Source organism: Salmo trutta, chromosome 31 (assembly GCF_901001165.1).
Source record: "Salmo trutta chromosome 31, fSalTru1.1, whole genome shotgun sequence".
Classification (NCBI taxonomy): domain Eukaryota; kingdom Metazoa; phylum Chordata; class Actinopteri; order Salmoniformes; family Salmonidae; genus Salmo; species Salmo trutta.
Window position 1 is genome coordinate 621,514 of NC_042987.1, and position 20,411 is coordinate 641,924.

Below are 20,411 nucleotides of genomic sequence, written 5' to 3' on the forward strand. Positions count from 1 at the left end.
CATGTCCTTGATTGCCCAGCAAGAGCCTGGACTTGAACCCGATAGAACATCTCTGGAGAGACCTGAAAATAGGTGTGCTCCCCATCCAACCTGACAGATCTGAAGAGAAGAATGGGAGAAACTCCCCAAATACAGGTGTGCCAAGCTTGTAGTGTCATACCCAAGAAGACTTAAGGCTGTAATCGCTGCCAAAGGGGCTTCAACAACAGAGTAAAGGGTCTGAATACTTATGTAAACGTGATTTAACTTTTTTATTTGTAATACATTTTCAAAACTTAAAAAGTTTTTTTGCTTTGTCATAGGGTATTATGTAGATTGAAGGCAAAAAACCGATTTAATCAATTTTAGAATAAGGCTGTAACATAAAATGTGGAAAAAGTCAAGGGGTCTGAATAATTTCCAAATGCACTGTACATATTCACATACTATTGTGTGTGGGAGACCGTGTGTGTGTGTGTGTGTGTGTGTGTGTACGCATGTTGCATTTTATTTTTTCTTGTCAGCCACCATCTCTCCTAAACATGCACTCTCCACCAACTGTGAGTAAGCACAACTGTACATCTGTTGTGGGAAATGGATAACAATCTGTAGGCCTAAATATCTCCAATCCTAAAATAAAATGGAGCATGCATATAAACGAGTAATTCTAATGTATTTATAGGCCGTGCATGTTTTATTTGTTCTTGTTAGCCACCCATCTGTGCTTTTCTGCTACATAAAAAGCTGACGTCTGGAACTTCCTCCAGGTCATCTCTCTTGCAATTCCTTGGCCTTGGTTGCCTGATGAATCACCCTGATTTTTATCGCTACATACATTCACTGTGGAGAACAAACGTCAGTTTAACCTGAACAATGTGGATGGGTAGCCCTTGGTACATTAAAAATACTTTTGCAGGACAATAAACATATTTGCCACTCCTGGGAACACTGTACATATCTGAGGGCTGTTGGGGCCCTGTTTCAGCTCGAGATGACAAAACCGGCACACACTCCCAGAGTGTGCCGACTTCCTTTTTGTCATTCAAATATCTAATAAAAATAACTGTTGCTTTAACTGAGAATGTACTTCATTACACACAATCCTCAAATAAATGGAGCATACATAAAATGTATTTACATTGGGTCTAGTGTGTGTGTGAGAGCGAGAGAGGAATGTTTTTCAACTCAGAAAAAAAAGCTCACCGAATTTTCTCAAACTACAAATTAACCAATACTCTTACAATATTATCAATCACACTGATTGGAAAGATACTTAGAGTAATTATGTAGATATTGATAATGAATATGTAGGCGTAGATATCTCCAATCCTAAAATAAAATAATTAAGTAATTACAATGTATTTACTTTGGGGATAATGTGTGTGGGACAGAGAGAGTGTGTGGACGTTGTTTTATATTTCCTTGTCAGCCACCTATCTCTGCTTTGTCAATCGTGATGTATGCACTTCTGGGTGAGGCTGTCAGGGGCAGTGGTGGAGTGCATGACAGATCTGAAAGAGAGATGCACAAAGTGACAGTAAGTAAACAGTTGTTGGTGTGAGTGTGCGCATGTATGTGTAATATAATTCTGAATGACCTATATCCATCTGGGAATCCTCAAAAGTTTCTCCCTTCGCAGCCAGTGTAGTAAGAACTGGTGCAGCCGGTAAATGAAATACCACAGCAGAGGACTACTGTGACTGCAGCTGAAATGCTGGGGGTGGCAGATCTAAAAGAGAGAGGCACAATTTTATTAACTGACAGTAATCATACAACTAAACAGACAGAAATAGTGTAAGGCCTAGATTCGATCAGATCAAGTGTTAACCGGCGATACCCGACACCCACATAGCTGATGTTTTGGTGGTGTCTGAGGTGTAACTGCGTTGGATCTGTCAAACCACGAAGCAGCTGCTCTTGTTGTGAGTAGGACGGATGTAGTTTCGTGACGTTACACTTCCTCGTTCTGAATTTGTATGTTACATAGAATTAATGACGCTCATTAAACTAAATGATGAGGATTTCTATCAGCCTAATCGAGGTGTAGATTACATCTCAAATTTCAGTATTCTAACTTGTAAACAGGGCTGCATGAGATTTCTGTTAATACGACTCCATGCAGCCAATGGCAATGCCCGCTTTAGGTATAATGCCAGGAGCCGCTTTTGAATTTGACAGCTCTAAGACAGTTCCACCGCTATGCGGATGTCGGAGAGTATGTGAGGGAGAGTATGCATGTGTGTATACATGGATGTGATAATTACCTGTATCACCTGTCATGGCCGATGTAGCAGGTGAAGGGGCAGACGACTGCAGCTGTGAGGACTGTGGTTGTGCTAATAAATCTAAAAGAGAGAGGAACAATTTTCTTAAGTGAAAATAATGATACAACATAACAGAGTGAGTGAGTATACGTGTGTGTAATAATTACTTGGACCACATCACACTGCTTCAGGTCTACAAGCCTCTGGAAGTTCCAGCGTGCCACTCCAGGAATGGAAAAGCTTGGTGGAAACACAGTTACCTGTCACCCACTGTGCCTGGTTGGCAGATCTGAAAGATCGACACTATAATATTTTAATGACAAAGCATTAACTAACCTAAATTAAGTGTTTGTGTGTGGGGCAACCACACAGCAGACTTCATTTTCCCGACTTCTCATTGTACTTGCCCTCGCAATCTGTGGTGCGTGTGATCTGTGTTATTGTGACTCAGAAGTGAGTCAACCTGATCACATCCTTGTAGTAGGACATTCAGTGATTAGATTCAGATCTGGATTGACAAGTACACTAAATCATGTGAAGTTATAAAACCTCTTGGGCTTAGTCTACACAAATTAAATAAAGGATGCAGGACCTGAGCCCTAGAACCAGGACTACCTGGCCTAATGACTCCTGGCTATCCCTGTCCCCAGTCCACCTGGTCGTGCTGCAGATTCAGTTTCTGCTGTTTCTGTCTGCGGCTATGGAACCCTGACCCGATCAGGACTCACCGGAAGTGCTACCTTGTCCCAGACCTGCTGTTTGATCCGGTCTCTCTCTACTAGACCTGCTGTCTCAACCTCTAATTGCTCAGCTATGAAGAGCCAACTGGCATTTACTCCTGAGGTGCTGAACTATTTCATAATCTATAACCACTGTGATTATTAAATGGCTGCACTATTTTATAATCTCCACCATCACAGCCAGAAGAGGACTGGCCACCCCTCAGAGCCTGGTTCCTCTCTAGGTTTCTTCCTAGGTTCCTGCCTTTCTAGGGGAGTTATTCATAGCCACTGTGCTTCTACATCAGTATTGCTTGCTATTTGGGGTTTTAGGCTAGGTATCTGTATAAGCCCTTTGTGACAACTGCTGATGTAAAAGGGGCTTTATGAAATACATTCGAAAGATCGCTTGTATATGCTTCTATTCATGTCAGTAACTCTAAATATGACATTGAGTCATCTTACATTTCCTCAATAGGAAGTTGTACCTTAAGCCAACACTTTTTCCTGGTCTTTCCTGCGGTGGACAGGGGTTTCAGGTTTGGGAATGAAGGGCCTAGAGAATTGGAATATTAACTATAATTAGTGTCCACATTTATGAACGAATGAACTTAAATTTGGGTTAGCTGTGTACCTCATCTGATTGAGAATTTTTATTTATTTTATTTCACCTTTATTTAACCAGGTAGGTAAGTTGAGAACAAGTTGTCATTTATAATTGCGACCTGGCCAAGATAAAGCAAAGCAGTTCGACAACATACAACAACACAGAGTTACACATGGAGTAAAACAAACACACAATCAATAATACAGTAGAAAAATAAGTCTATATACAATGTGAGCAAATGAGGTGAGATAAGGGAGGTAAAGGCAAAAAAGGCCATGGTGGCAAAGTAAATACAATATAGCAAGTAAAACACTGGAATGGTAGATTTGTAGTAGAAGAAAGTGCAAAGTAGAAAATAAATAATGGGGTGCAAAGGAGCAAAATAAATAAAATAAATAAATACAGTAGGGGAAGAGGTAGTTGTTTGGGCTAAATTATAGATGGGCTATGTACAGGTGCAGTGATCTGTGAGCTGCTCTGACAGCTGGTGCTTAAAGCTAGTGAGGGAGATGTGTTTCCAGTTTCAGAGATTTGTGTAGTTCGTTCCAGTCATTGGCAGCAGAAAACTGGAAGGAGAGATGGCCAAAGGAGGAATTGGCTTTGGGGGTGACCAGAGAGATATACCTGCTGGAGCGCGTGCTACAGGTGGGTGCTGCTATGGTGACCAGCGAGCAGAGATATGGGGGGACTTTACCTAGCAGGGTCTTGTAGATGACCAGGAGCCAGTGGGTTTGGCGACGATTATGAAGCGAAGGCCAGCCAACAAGAGTGTACAAGGTCGCAGTGGTGGGTAGTATATGGGGCTTTGGTGACAAAACGAATGGCACTGTGATAGACTGCATCCAATTTGTTGAGTAGGGTATTGGACGCTATTTTGTAAATTACATCGCTGAAGTCGAGGATCGGTAGGATGGTCAGTTTTACGAGGGTATGTTTGGCAGCATGAGTGAAGGAGGCTTTGTTGCGAAATAGGAAGCCAATTCTAGATTTAACTTTGGATTGGAGATGTTTGATGTGAGTCTGGAAGGAGAGTTTACAGTCTAACTAGACTCCTCGGTATTTGTAGTTGTCCACATATTCTAAGTCAGAACCGTCCAGAGTAGTGATGCTGGACAGGCCAGCAGGTGCAGGCAGCGATCGGTTGAAGAGCATGCATTTAGTTTTACTTGTATTTAGGAGCAGTTGGAGGCCACGGAAGGAGAGTTGTATGGCATTGAAGCTCGTCTGGAGAGTTGTTAACACAGTGTCCAAAGAAGGGCCAGAAGTATACAGAATGGTGTCGTCTGCGTAGAGGTGGATCAGAGACTCACCAGCAGCAAGAGCGACATCATTGATGTATACAGAGAAAAGAGTTGGCCCAAGAATTTAACCCTGTGGCACCCCCATAGAGACTGCCAGAGGTCCGGACAACAGGCCCTCCGATTTGACACACTGAACTCTATCAGAGTAGTAGTTGGTGAACCAGGCGATGCAATCATTTGAGAAACCAAGGCTATTGAGTCTGCCGATGAGGATGTGGTGATTGACAGAGTCGAAAGCTTTGGCCAGGTCAATGAATACGGCAGCACAGTATTGTCTCTTATCGATGGCGGTTATGATATCGTTTAGGACCTTGAGCGTGGCTGACGTGCACCCATGACCAGCTCTGAAACCAGATTGCATAGCGGAGAAGATGCGGTGGGATTCGAAATGGTCAGTAATCTGTTTGTTGACTTGGCTTTCGAAGACCTTAGAAAGGCAGGGTAGGATGGCTATAGGTCTGTAGCAATTTGGGCCAAGAGTGTCCCTTCCTTTGAAGAGGGGGATGACAGCAGCTGCTTTCCAATCTATGGGAATCTCAGACAACACGAAAGAGGTTGAACAGGCTAGTAATAGGGGTTGCAATAATTTCGGCAGATAATTTTAGAAAGAAAGGGTCCAGATTGTCTAGCCCGGCTGATTTGTAGGGGTCCAGATTTTGCAGCTCTTTCAGAACATCAGCTGAATGGATTTGGCAGAAGGAGAAATGGGGAAGGCTTGGGCGAGTAGCTGTGGGGGGTGCAGTGCTGTTGACTGCAGTAGGGGTAGCCAGGTGGAAAGCATGGCCGTAGAAAAATGCTTATTGAAATTCTCAATTATAGTGGGTTTATCGGTGGTGACAGTTTCCTATCCTCAGTGCAGTGGGCAGTTGGGAGGAGGTGTTCTTATTCTCCGTGGACTTTACAATGTCCCAGAACTTTTTTGAATTTGTGTTGCAGGAAGCAAATTTCTGCTTGAAAAAGCTAGCCTTGGCTTTTCTAACTGCCTGTGTATATTGGTTTCTAACTTCCCTGAAAAGTTGCATATCACGGGGGCTATTCGATGCTAATGCAGAACGCCACAGGATGTTTTTGTGTTGGTTAAGGGCAGTCAGGTCTGGGGAGAACCAAGGGCTATATCTGTTCCTGGTTCTAAATTTCTTGAATGGGGCATGCTTATTTAAGATGGTGAGGAAGGCATTTAAAAAAAATAACCAGGCATCCTCTACTGACGGGATGAGGTCAATATCCTTCCAGGATACCAGGGCCAGGTCGATTAGAAAGGCTTGCTCGCTGAAATGTTTCAGGGAGCGTTTGACAGTGATGAGTGGAGGTCGTTTGACCGCTGACCCATTACAGATGCAGGCAATGAGGCAGTGATCACTGAGATCTTGGTTGAAAACAGCAGAGGTGTATTTAGAGGGCAAGTTTGTTAGGATAATAACTATGAGGGTGCCAGTGTTTACGGCTTTGGGGTGGTGGGTTCATTAATCATTTGTGTGAGATTGAGGGCATCAAGCTTGGATTGTAGGATGGCTGGGGTGTTAAGCATGTCCCAGTTTAGGTCACCTAGTAGCACGAGCTCTGAAGATAGATGGGGGGCAATCAGTTCACATATGGTGTCCAGAGCACAGCTGGGGGCCGAGGGTGGTCTATAGCAGGCGGCAACGGTAAGAGACTTATTTTAGAGAGATGGATTTTTAAAAGTAGAAGTTCAAATTGTTTGGCTACAGACCTGGATAGAAGGACAGAACTCTGCAGGCTCTCTCTGCAGTAGATTGCAACACAGCCCCCTTTGGCCGTTCTATCTTGTCTGAAAACGTAGTTAGGGATGAAGATTTCAGAGTTTTTGGTGGACTTCCTAAGCCAGGATTCAGACACGGCTAGGACATCCGGGTTGGCAGAGTGTGCTAAAGCAGTGAATAAAACAAACTTAGGGAGGAGGCTTCTAATGTTAACATGCATGAAACCAAGGCTATTATGGTTACAGAAGTCATCAAAAGAGAGCACCTGGGGAGTAGGAGTGGAGCTAGGCACTACAGGGCCTGGATTCACCTCAACATCACCAGAGGACCAGAGAAGGATGAGGATAAGGGTACGGATAAAAGCTATAAGAATTGGTCGTCTGTGACGTCCGGAATAGAGAGAAAAGGGAGCAGGTTTCTGGGGGCGATAAAATAGCTTCAAGGTATAATGTACAGACAAAGGTATGGTAGGATGTGAATACAGTGGAGGTAAACCTAGGCATTGAGTGATGATGAGAGAGATATTGTCTCTAGAAACATAATTGAAACCAGAAGATGTCATAGCATGTGTGGGTGGAGGAACTGAGAGGTTGGATAAGGTATAATGAGCAGGGCTAGAGGCTCTACAGTGAAATAAGCCAATAAACACTAACCAGAACAGCAATGGACAAGGCATATTGACATTGAGAGGCATGCTTAGCCGAGTGATCAAAGGGTCCAGTGAGAATTAGATAGCTAGCCGAGCCATAGGTAGCAAGCTGGTAGAAGATGGAGGGAGGTCTGTTTTTAGCCACCTCGTGCGTTTCCGTCTGTAGATTAGAGGGATTCCGAGGAAGTAGGGGGAATCAGTCCAATTGGCAAAATAGTTAAAGTGGCCCAAAAAAGTTGTCCGATAGACCTATTCAGATAGCAGCCGATAAGATAGCTAACGATTAGCGGGCCGCAGATGGGCGTTCAGGTTACGTCGCGACGGAGGGGCCAGTTGGATAACTCCCTCGGGCAGATAACGTCGGTGGTCCAGTCGTGAAGGCCCGATGGGGCTCCGCATCGGCAGCAAAAAAAAACGGGTCCGGATAGGTGATTGTAGCCCAGGAGTGGCTGAAGGAACTCTTCAGCTGGCTAGCTCCGGAATAGCCCAGGAGTGGCTGATGGAACTCTTCAGCTGGCTAGATCCAGAATAGCCCAGGAGTGGCTGATGGAACTCTTCAGCTGGCTAGATCCAGAATAATTTATGTTAGCTCCAGGACCGACGTTTGCCAATAGTCACTCAGGTAGCAGCTAGCTCGCTGCAAGATCCAGGTGTAAAAGTCCAGAGCCTGCGGTAGAAATCCAGGGATATGGAGAGAGAATAGGTTCTGTATGCTCTGGTCTGAGTCGCGCTGTACAAAAACTGGCAATAGCTTTTCGAGCTAATGGATAGCTGAGGACCGCTAACCGTGACTAGCCTGAACTCCAACGTTAGCCAGTGAAATGGCTAACCTCTGGCTAGCTTCTGTTGTGGATTTCAGATTAGGTAAATAATACTTTTTTTTTTTTTTTTCATTGGTGAGGCGGGTTGCAGGAGAGTTTTTGTGGGCTATACTCGGCTATACATCCCTCTAGTAGTGTGGGGGCTGTGCTTTGGCAAAGTGGGTGGGGTTATATCCTGCCTGTTTGGCCCTGTCCGGGGGTATCATCGGATGGGGCCACAGTGTCTTCTGATCCCTCCTGTCTCAGCCTCCAGTATTTATGCTGCAGTAGTTTATGTGTCGGGGGGCTAGGGTCAGTCTGTTACATCTGGAGTATTTCCCTTGTCTTATCCGGTGTCCTGTGTGAATTTATATATGCTCTCTCTAATTCTCTCTTTCTCTCTTTCTTTCTCTCGGAGGACCTGAGCCCTAGGACCATGCCTCAGGACTACCTGGCATGATGACTCCTTGCTGTACCCAGTCCACCTGGCCGTGCTGCTGCTCCAGTTTCAACTGTTCTGCCTGCGGCTATGGAACCCTGACCTGTTCACCGGACGTGCTTGTTGCACCCTCGACAACTACTATGATTATTATTATTTGACCATGCTGGTCATTTATGAACATTTTAACATCTTGACCATGTTCTGTTATAATATCCACCCGGCACAGCCAGAAGAGGACTGGCCACCCCTCATAGCCTGGTTCCTCTCTAGGTTTCTTCCTAGGTTTTTGGCGTTTCTAGGGAGTTTTTCCTAGGGAGTTTTTCCCAGCCACCGTGCTTCTTTCACATGCATTGCTTGCTGTTTGGGGTTTTAGGCTGGGTTTCTGTACAGCACTTTGAGATTTCAGCTGATGTACGAAGGGCTATATAAATACATTTGATTTGATTTTGATTTGTTTTGAGGTTGAGTTTTTAGAAAAAAATATGTAAAAAGATATGCGAAGAAAATATGTAAATATATATATATATATATATATATATATATATATATATATATATATATATATATATATATATATATATATATATACACACATACATATATACACACACACACACATATATATACACACACGGGACACGACAAGAGGAGAACAAAGGACGTCTGAACTGCTACGCCATCTTGGAACAGTTGTTGTTATTAACCATACTTAAAAAAATAAACAGAACTTGCCTTTGCCTTGACCAAATTTACATTATTGTTTTGTTTTCATGCAGAAGCCTGTCCTGAATGGGAACTCAAATGATAACTCCTCTCTCTGGAGAGGCTTCTGCATGAAGGCTTCTGCATGAAAACAAAACAATAATGTAAATTTTGTCAAGGCAAGTTCTGTTTATTTTTTTAAGTACAGCCAAAAGCCCAACCAAAAGAGTGCTGATTGCTGATGATATACTGTATATGTCTATTTTCTTTTGAAAATCTGCCCCCGAACTACACAATTCTATCTGGTGAGAGTGCACACAACCGTTAGCTTATTTTACCAGGTCAAAAATAAAATTTTGTAAAGGGAGACCTGGCAAAGAGGAAGGGCTCTCAAGTAAAAGGCATATCCATAGCAGAAGCTATGGTATAGATAAAGACAATGAGACACAACAACAGCTGCATGAATGTGTGATCTTTCTATAATATTAACTAATTTAACCATAAACCCAATGAATAACAGAACAATAGGAAGCCTATTGTTGCTGTATTATGGCCTACTGTATCACACCCCATCAACCAACTACTAGCTAGTGACAAGGCTACGTTGTTATCATTTAGTAATGTTGTACTGTAGCCTACTGCACCCCATATCAACCAACGTTAGTAGTGACAAGGCTATATTGTTGTCATTCAATGCTCTACTTTCCGGCTACCCGGATAAAGCACTAAACAAACTTCAGTTAGCGCTAAATACGGCTGCTAGAATCCTGACTAGAACCAAAAAATTTGATCATATTACTCCAGTGCTAGCCTCCCTACACTGGCTTCCTGTTAAGGCAAGGGCTGATTTCAAGGTTTTACTGCTAACCTACAAAGCATTACATGGGCTTGCTCCTACCTATCTTTCCGATTTGGTCCTGCCGTACATACCTACACGTACGCTACGGTCACAAGACGCAGGCCTCCTAATTGTCCCTAGAATTTCTAAGCAAACGGCTGGAGGTAGGGCTTTCTCCTATAGAGCTCCATTTTTATGGAATGGTCTGCCTACCCATGTGAGAGACGCAGACTCAGTCTCAACCTTTAAGTCTTTACTGAAGACTTATCTCTTCAGTAGGTCCTATGATTAAGTATAGTCTGGCCCAGGAGTGTGAAGGTGAACGGAAAGGCTGGAGCAACGAACCGCCCTTGCTGTCTCTGCCTTGTCGGTTCCCCTCTTCCCACTGGGATTCTCTGCCTCTAACCCTTTTACAGGGGCTGAGTCACTGACTTACTGGTGTTCTTCCATGCCGTCCATGGGAGGGGTGCGTCACTTGAGTAGGTTGAGCCACTGACGTGGTCTTCCTGTCTGGGTTGGCGCCCCCCCCCCTTGGGTTGTGCCGTGGCGGAGATCTTTGTGGGCTATACTCGGCCTTGTCTTCGGACGGTAAGTTGGTGGTTGTAGATATCCCTCTAGTGGTGTGGGGGCTGAGATTTCAGCTGATGTACGAAGGGCTATATAAATAAATTTGATTTGATTTGATTTGATTCAGTAATACTAACGGTACTGTAGTGTACTGTAGCCTAACACTGTAGTGTACTGTAGCCTAACACATACATACAGTTGAAGTCGGAAGATTACATACACTTAGGTTGGAGTCATTAAAACTTGTTTTTCAACCACTCTACAAATGTCTTGTTAACAAACTATAGTTTTGGCAAGTCGGTTAGGACATCTACTTTGTGCATGACAACTAATTTTTCCAAAAATTGTGTACTGACAGATTATTTCACTTATAATTCACTGTATCACAATTCCAGTGGGTCAGAAGTTTACATACACTAAGTTGACTGTGCCTTTAAACAGCTGGCAAAAGTCCAGAAAATTATGTCATGGCTTTAGAAGCTTCTGATAGGCTAATTGACATAATCTAGTCAATTGAAGGTGTACCTGTGGATGTATTTCAAGGCCTACCTTCAAACTCAGTGCCTCTTTGCTTGACATTATGGGAAAATCAAAAGAAATCAGCCAAGACCTCAGAAAAATAATTGTAGACCTCCACAAGTCTGGTTCATCCTTGGGAGCAATTTCCAAAGGCCTGAAGGTACCACGTTCATCTGTACAATCAATAGTATGCAAGTATAAACACCATGGGACCACACAGCCGTCATACCACTCACGAAGGAGACGCGTTCTGTCTCCTAGAGATGAATGTAATTTAGTGCGAAAAGTGCAAATCAATCCTAGAACAACAGCAAAAGACTTTGTGAAGATGCTGGAGGAAACAGGTACCAAAGTCTCTATATCCACAGTAAAACGAGTCCTATATCGATATAACCTAAAAGGCCGCTCAGCAAGGAAGAAGCCACTGCTCCAAAACCGCCATAAACAAGCCAGACTACGGTTTGCAACTGCACATGGGGACAAAGATCATACTTTTTGGAGAAATGATGAAACAAAAATAGAACTGTTTGGCCATAACGACCATTGTTGTGTTTGGAGGAAAAAGGGAGAGGCTTGCGAGTGTAACAGTATAGCTTCCGTCCCTCTCCTCGCCCCTACCTGGGCTCGAACCAGGGACCCTCTGCACACATCGACAACAGCCACCCTCGAAGCATTGTTACCCATCGCTCCACAAAAACCACAGCCCTTGCAGAGCAAGGGGTACAACTACTTCAAGGTCTCAGAGCGAGTGACGTCACCAATTGAAATGCTACTAGCGCGCACCCCGGTAACTAGCTAGCCATTTCACATCGGATACATGAGCCGAAGAACATCATCCCAACCGTGATGCACGGGGTGGAAGCATCATGTTGTGGGGGTGCTTTGCTGCAGGATGGACTGGTGGAATTCACAAAATAGATGGCATCATAAGGAGGAAAATTATGTGGATATATTGAAGCAACATCTCAAGACATCAGTCAGGAAGTTAAAGCTTGGTGGCAAATGGGTCTTCCAAATGGACAATGACCCCAAGCATACTTCCAAAGTTGTGGCAAAATGGCTTAAGGACAACAAAGTCAAGCTATTGGAGTGGCCATCACAAAGCCCTGACCTCAACCCCATAAACCATTTTTGGGCAGAACTGAAAAAGCATGTGTGAGCAAGGAGGCCTACAAACCTAACTCAGTTACACTAGCTCTGTCAGGAGGAATGGGCCAAAAGTTACCCAACTTATTGTGGGACGCTTGTGGAAGGTTACCCGAAACGTTTGACCCAAGTTCAACAATTTAAAGGCAATGCTACCAAATACTAATTGAGTGTATGTAAACTTCTGACCCACTGGGAATGTGATGAACGAAATAAAAGCTGAAATAAATAATTCTCTACTATTATTCTGACATTTCACATTCTTAAAATAAAGTGGTGATCCTAACTGACCTAAGACAGGGAATTTTTACTATGATTAAATTTCAGGAATTGTGAAAAAAATGTGTTTAAATGTATTTGGCTAAGGTATGTAAACTTCCGACTTCAACTGTACGTGCACACATATATATATCTAGCTAGTATGAGTTCATGTAAAACAACTTTACAGATAATTACAAAGTTCGAAAGCAAATTTGATTTACCGGTCTGCTTCTCTTGGGAACTAGATGGAGGCATCCACATAGGTCATCTAGCATCGTTAGCATTAGCTAGCTAGCATGTTAGCTATAAAAGTATCTATCCAGCAAGAATGTTGACTTCAAAAATAACAGAAGCCGTGCTGACTTAGTACAATAAATCAAATCGGGTTGAAATAATTAACAGGCTAAACGTACTTTTCTGTGACTCACTAGCTAACTTCAGCTTGCTAGCTCAGTGACTGGTGCTGGCGAAGAAATATGCACGTCTTCCTGTTTATAGTTTTCCCATGGGGAAATCAGACTAGCGCCACAAAACCAGAATTATATTACATCCGGGTTGGCAGCGTTTCTCAGCCAGTTGAAACCATGAATCAGCTGGCATCATTGTTATGAATATATATAAAGAAATTTAAATCGAAAAAAGGTAAAACAAAAAGAAGTGTAGCTAGTTTGCTGTCTTCCAGCTTCAGTATGACGTGATTGTGTTAGCTGTGTTGTTGGCTAGCTCCTCTGAACAACAGTATCCTGACGAGTGAGCAAATGTTCTATGCCAGGCGAAATTTCGCTTCATTTTCTCATTGTTATGTGTGTATCCAAATAAATGTCACTAGAAAATAGCTTAAACCATTGCAAGTGCAGGTACTTTGCTGTTATTCTGGCTGCACTTTTTGACGTGACTGTAAGTTAGCCATAATTGGCTAGCTAGCAAGCAAGGGATACGATCGTTGCCAGCCAGTATGCCAATGGAACATTTAGAACGAACGACTGGGTCGCGTTCATAGATACAGAATTGATAGAATGAATGACCAGCCGGCTTGGGTAGCAACACAAGATTTGTGTCTGGAATATTGTGGAAGGAGGAAATAGTATGAATAAATTCAGCAAAATAACGTTTTTTATGAAAATATGTCAATCATTATTTTAATATGTTGTTAACCCTTGTATAAAAAGTGATAATGCCCCAAAGCTGGTGTTTGGAGGAAATACATTATTGGCACGGTTTGTCAATACTAACAACACACGTGCCAATATATCCTCCAAACACTGGATTCTCTGGCATTATCACTTAAGCAGAGACGCTGTCATAGCATATTTAGGTTCTAGTCCCAGACTGGACGAATACGTACATTGAATTAGTTCTCCTGGAACTGGCTCGGGTCCACACGCATACAATCACGCACACACGCAAGGAAGGACGCACGCTCACACACAGCCCCCCCCCACACACACACACACACACACACACACAAACCTCCATAGTAAATGAGTGTGTCCATTAACCCAACAAAGCCCCAGTATCCATCAGCCAAGATTCAAAACAACAATGTTGTTTTTAGAAACACTAGAAAGGGGCAGCAGGAAGGAATCTTTCTTGAGAACGAGACACTATGGGACCCCGGGCAGTCCAAAGGGGAAGCCAGCGAGGTGGAAGAGGACGTCACACTAGGACTGAGTGGAGAGAGAGGATGGCATCACCTCTTCCTGACGGGGCAGTGCGGATCGTCGTGGCGCCCTGACAGAGCCCTCGGATGAATCACTCTGTGAACTTTATTGTTGTTCCTGTCAGGCAGCTTCGTGTGAAAGGGTATTTGTCTCTCACCTCTGCTGCACCCCTGTTCCCTTCCCATGTTCTATATGTAGATCTCCGTCGGTGGAGTGCCTCCGGACAGACTGCGTCCTTCATTCCCATTGTCCATGGATGTTGGGTGGACTGTTAACACAGGGATGGGAGTTTCTCACCTAACTGCTGCTTCAACAAAGACTGAGTCCCAAATAGCACCCTATTCCCCATAGATCACTACTTTTGACCTGGGCCCTGTAGTGCACAATGTAGGGAATAGGTTGCCTTACGGGATGCAGCCAGGGGCCGGGGGAGCCTCTGGGGGACATCACTGTTTAGTTTTTGTTCCACCAGGGGAAGGTTGGGAACTGTGAAGATTGGACAGAGTAGACCCATCATGACAGCCCCCACTCTCCTTCCCATCCTCACATATACAATGCATTCGGAAAGTATTCAGACCCCTTGACTTTTTCCGCATTTTGTTACGTTACAGCCTTATTCTAAAATGTATTAACTTGTTTTTTCCCCTCATCAATCCACACACAATAAGGAGAAAGAAAAAACTGTTTTAGACATTTTTGCACATTTATTACAAATAAAAATGGAAATATCACATTTACATAAGTATTCAGAACCTTTACTCAGTACTTTGTTGAAGCACCTTTGGCAGAGATTACAGCCTCAAGTCTTCTCAGGTATAATGCTACAAGCTTGGCACACATGTATTTGGGGAGATTCTTCCATTTGTTTCTGCAGATCCTCTCAAGCTCTGTCAGGTTGGATGGGGAGCATCGCTGCACAGATAAAGCAAAGCAGTGCAACAAAAACAACACAGAGTTAGACATAAACAAACATACAGTCAATAACACAACATAAAAATATATGTACAGTACAGTGTGTGCAAATGTAGAAGAGTAGGGAGGTAAGTAGCAATACATAGGCCATAGAGGCGAAATAATTACAATTTAGCATTAACACTGGAGTGATAGATGTGCAGATGATGATGTGCAAGTAGAAATACTGGGGTGCAAAAGAGCAAGAGGCTAAGTAATAATATGGGGATGAGGTAGTTGGGTGTGCTGTTTACAGATTGGCTGTGTACAGGTACAGTGATCAGTAGGTAAGCTGCTCTGACAGCTGATGCTTAAAGTTAGTGAGGGAGATAAGGCTTCAGTGATTTTTGCAATTCGTTCCAGTCATTGGCAGCAGAGAACTGGAAGGAAAGGCGGCCAAAGGAAGTGTTGGCTTTGGGGATGACCAGTGAAATATACCTGCTGAAGTGCGTGCTACGGGTGGTTGTTGCTATGGTGACCAGTGAGCTGAGATAAGGCGGTGCTTTACCTAGTAAAGACTTATAGATGACCTGGAGCCAGTGGGTTTGGCGACAAGTATGAAGCGAGGGCCAGCCAACGAGAGCATACAGGTTGCAGTGGTGGGTAGTATATGGGGCTTTGGTGACAAAACGAATGGCACTGTGATAGACTGCATCCAATTTGTTGAGTAGAGTGTTGGAGGCTATTTTGTAAATGACATTGCCGAAGTCAAGGATCGGTAGGATAGTCAGTTTTACGAGGGTATGTTTGGCAGCATGAGTGAAGGAGGCTTTGTTGCGAAATAGGAAGCTGATTCTAGATTTAATTTTGGATTGGAGATGCTTAATGTGAGTCTGAATGGAGAGTTTACAGTCTAACCAGACACCTAGGTAGTTGTCCACAGATTCTAAGTCAGAACCGTCAAGAGTAGTGATGCTGGACGGTCGGGCAGGAGGGTGCAGGCAGCAATCGGTTGAAGAGCATTCACTTAGTTTTACTAGCATTTAAAAGCAGTTGGAGGCCACGGAAGGAGTGTTGTATTGCATTGAAGCTCGTTTGGAGGTTGGTTAGCACAGTGTCCAAAGAAGGGCCAGATGTATACAGAATGTTGTCGTCTGCATAGAGGTGGATCAGAGAATCACCAGCAACAAGAGTGACATCATTGATATATAGAGAGAAAAGTGTCGGCCCGAGAATTGAACCATGTGGCACCCCATAGAGACTGCCAGAGGTCCGGACAACTGGCCCTCCAATTTGACACACTGAACTCTGAGAAGTAGTTGGTGAACCAGGCGGTGCAGTCATTTGAGAAGCCAAGGCTATTGAGTCTGCCGATAAGAATGTGGTGATTGACAGTGTCGAAAGCCTTGGCCAGGTCGATGAAGACGGCTGCACAGTACTGTCTTTTATCGATGGCGGTTATGATATCGTTTAGGACCTTGAGCGTGGCTGAGGTGCACCCATGACCAGCTCGGAAACCAGATTGCATAGTAGAGAAGGTACGGTGGGATTCGAAATGGTTGGGGATCTGTTTGTTAACTTGGCTTTCGAAGATTTTAGAAAGGCAGGGCAGGATGGATATAGGTCTATACGTTTGGGTCTAGAGTGTCTCCCCCTTTGAAGAGGGGGATGACCGCGGCAGCTTTCCAATCTTTGTCCCGAAGCCACTCCAGCATTATCTTGGCTGTGTGCTTAGGGTCGTTGTCCTGTTGGAAGGGGAACCTTCGCCCCGGTCTGAGGTCCTGAGTGCTCTGGAACAGGTTTTCTTCAAGGATCTCTGTACTTTTCTCCGTTCATCTTTCCCTCAATCCTGACTAGTCTCCCAGTCCTTGCCACTGAAAAACAGCATGCCAACAGCATGCTTCACCTTAGGGATGGTGCCAGGTTTTCTCCAGATGTGACGCTTGGCATTCAGGCCAAGGAGTGCAATCTTGGTTTCATCAGACCAGAGAATCTTGTTTCTCATGGTCTGAGAGTCTTTAGGTGCCTTTTGGCAAACTCCAAGCGGGATGTCATGTGCCTTTTACTGAGGAGTGGCTTCCGTCTGGCCACTCTACCATAAAGGCCTGATTGGTGGAGGCCCTTCTCCCCCGATTGCTGAGTTTGGCCGGGCGGCCAGCTCTAGAAGGAATCTTGGTGGTTCCAAACTTCTTCCATTTAAGAATGATGGAGGCCACTGTGTTCTTGGGACCTTCAATGCTGCAGAAGTCTTTTGGTACCCTTCCCCAGATCTGTGCCTTGACACAATCCTGTCTCGGAGGTCTGCAGACAATTCATTTGACCTCATGGCTTAGTTTTTGCTCTTACGTGCACTGTCAACTTTGGGACCTTATATAGACAGGTGTGCGCCTTTCCAAATAATGTCCAAACAATTGAATGTACTACAGGTGGACTCCAATCAAGTTGTAGAAACATCTCAAGGATGATCAATGGAAACAGGATGGACCTGAGCTCAATTTCGAGTCTCATAGCAAAGGGTCTTAATACTTATGTAAATAAAGTATTAATCTTTTCTATTTTTAATACATTTCCTAACATTTCTAGAAACCTGTTTTCACTTTGTCATTGTGGTTTATTGTGTGTAGATTGATGAGGATTTCTATTTATTTAATCAATTTTAGAATAAGGCTGTAACGTAACAAAATGTCGAAAAAGTCAAGGGGTCTGAATACTTTCCGAATGCACTGTATATATTCTACAAGACAAGCACTTTATGACACTGTGGCAGACTTGGCCGAATAACAAACACTAGGCTGAGCTACATATATTATCATACATGATATAACAGCGAGAGAGAGGCCTTCGCATGGCTCTTATCAGGCTGAACCCTGACCCTGTTGTTTTAGTTGTCATGTTTGAACAGTGTGCAGCTGGTTACCTACATAGAGGAATAAGCTGAGGGCTATTGGGTTAGCTTTTCAATACTGTGTCAAGGACATTCATGTGTAGCTCAAGGCTTAAGGTACTCGAAGGGCCGGTTTACCTGTGAATCTCTATTGAAAGTGGTTTTTAATCCGGAACTAGGCTCAATCTGTTTTAAACCCTATTCCCCCACTGACTGTTGTCCAGCATTTATCTGGCCATTTTGATGGTGATGCTATCATCATGAGGTTTCTACTGTACCTCACCAGACGTCAGCCACACTGACCACTATGACATTTAAAGGTAATTTACAATTAAGCCAACATCTGCAGCGTTGACTGAATGAAGTCTCGGAGACCGCGGTAAGATTGCCTTTAAATGTTTCATAGCCGAAAAGGGGGCTATCGGATTGAATAGTTAAGTAAGTAATGAGTCAAGCCCTAACAGATTTGCTCTAGCAGTAAGAGATTTGCTACCTAAGCCTTGATGACTCCATGGGTGTCCAATCTTGCTGCTTCATCCAGACTGTACCCCATTCCTGGGCAGAGCAGGTCTATGATCAGTTTACTTCCCCTAAATCCTTACCTTAATCATTGAGGGAGATAATATACACATTGAGTGTACAAAACATTAAGAACACCTTCCTAATATTGAGTTGCACCCCCCCCCCCCCCCCCCCCTTTTGTTCTAGTCAAGCACTATAACACACCTGGTTCAATTAACAAGGGCTCTGTCACGACTTCCGCCGAAGTCGGCTCCTCTCCTTGTTCGGGCGGCATTCGGCGGTCGACGTCACCGGCTTTCTAGCCATCGCCGCTCCATTTTTCCATTGTTCCATTTGTTTTGTCTTGTTCCCTGCACACCTGGTTTTCATTCCCAAATCACACTGCATGTATTTATTCCTCTGTTCCCCTCCATGTCTTTGTGTGAAATTGTAATTGTTACGTGTTTCGTGTGTATGCGCCAGGCTGGGTTTTTTCCTGTATTTTCCATGGTTTTCACAAAGGTTGTTTATTGTAAAATATTGCTCATTTTGTTGGGACTGTTTCGCGCCTTGCACTTTATCCTTTGGTTGGAGGTTTTGACGCAGTGGCGTCTGTCTGTTTTGTTGTCTCTACCCAAATAAAGTGTGCGCCTGTTCACAACTCTCTGCTCTCCTGCACCTGAATTCTCCATCAGTAGCGCTCACCGTGACCCGCTCAGTGATTATTTGAATCAAGTGAGTTAGTGCTGGGTTTAACAAAATTGTGCACCCCTCTAAAGGTCCAGGAATGTATTGAGAAATGCTGAGCTGTATGGTATATGGTGCATACACTGCTTACCCCGTCAATGTAGGAGGATACATATTCAAATAAAAGATGACTGGTCATTGGTCAGAATAATTAGATCAGATTGTGATGTCATGATCTGGGCAAAAAACTCCATCCCACCTGAACAGGCTGAAATTCCAGGCATTTTTTTTAAACAGCTCTACACAAAAAGGGCATTATCACAATTTTCACTTTCAGATTGCTATTTCGACCTTGTGGAAATATCTTTAAAAAAACGAGAAATCACATTTTTAACCACTGCCCCTTTAACACTGACAGCTTCTACTGAGATAGCGTTCCTTTTTAACACATCTGATTCATTGGTGATTAGTTCAGTCAGATGTGTTAGTGCTGGGCTAGAACAAGATTTTGCACCCCATAACAGAGAACTAGAGGAGTCTCAGTCTCTTCACTCACTTCTCCTGTTTGATGGATTTGATCCTCTCAATGAGGGTCCTCTCTGACTCCATGTCTATATCCGACCGGTTAAGATCATCCATTTGAGGTACATCCAGCACTGATGAATGTTTCTCTAAGATCTGCAGATATATAGTGAGTCAATATACCAGGCAGCAGACAAGATAACTATTTTTGGGAACGTGGGAACCGTATTCCCAAAGTGAGATTTCCAGTGGGAATTGGTATTTGGATCACCAGGTTTACATATTCTCAGATGTATTACACACAAGAGTATACCAAACATTAGGATCACCTGCCTAATATCTCCCTTTTGCCATCAGAACAGCCTCAATTCTTCTGGGAATGGACTCTACAAGGTGTCGAAAGTGTTCCACTGGGATGTTGGGCCATGTTGACTCCAATGCTTCCCACAGATGTGTCAAGTTGGCTGGATGTCCTTTGGGTGGTGGACCATTCTTGATACACACGTGAGACTGTGTGAAAAATCCAGCAGCGCTGCAGTTGTTGACACAACCGGTGTGCCTGGCACCTACTATCATACCCTGTTCAAAGGCACTTAAATATTTTGTATTGCCCATTAACTGTCAATGGCACACATACACAATCCATGTCTCAATTGTATCAAGGCTTAAGAATCCTTTAACTTGTCTCCTCTCCTTCAACTACACCAATTTTGAGGTGGATTTAACAAGTGACATCAATAATGGATCATA

General features: G+C 43.7%; 1 long non-coding RNA gene across 1 annotated transcript; it reads right to left on the minus strand.

The window, feature by feature from the left end:
• Window positions 1-489: 489 nt before the first annotated feature.
• Window positions 490-13,227, minus strand: LOC115169287 (uncharacterized). Its single transcript, XR_003870836.1, has 4 exons — window positions 12,737-13,227; window positions 2,244-2,324; window positions 1,577-1,708; window positions 490-1,490 (listed from the first exon to the last, which is right to left on the minus strand). It is a non-coding gene; the product is annotated as an uncharacterized LOC115169287 (long non-coding RNA).
• Window positions 13,228-20,411: the final 7,184 nt, after the last annotated feature.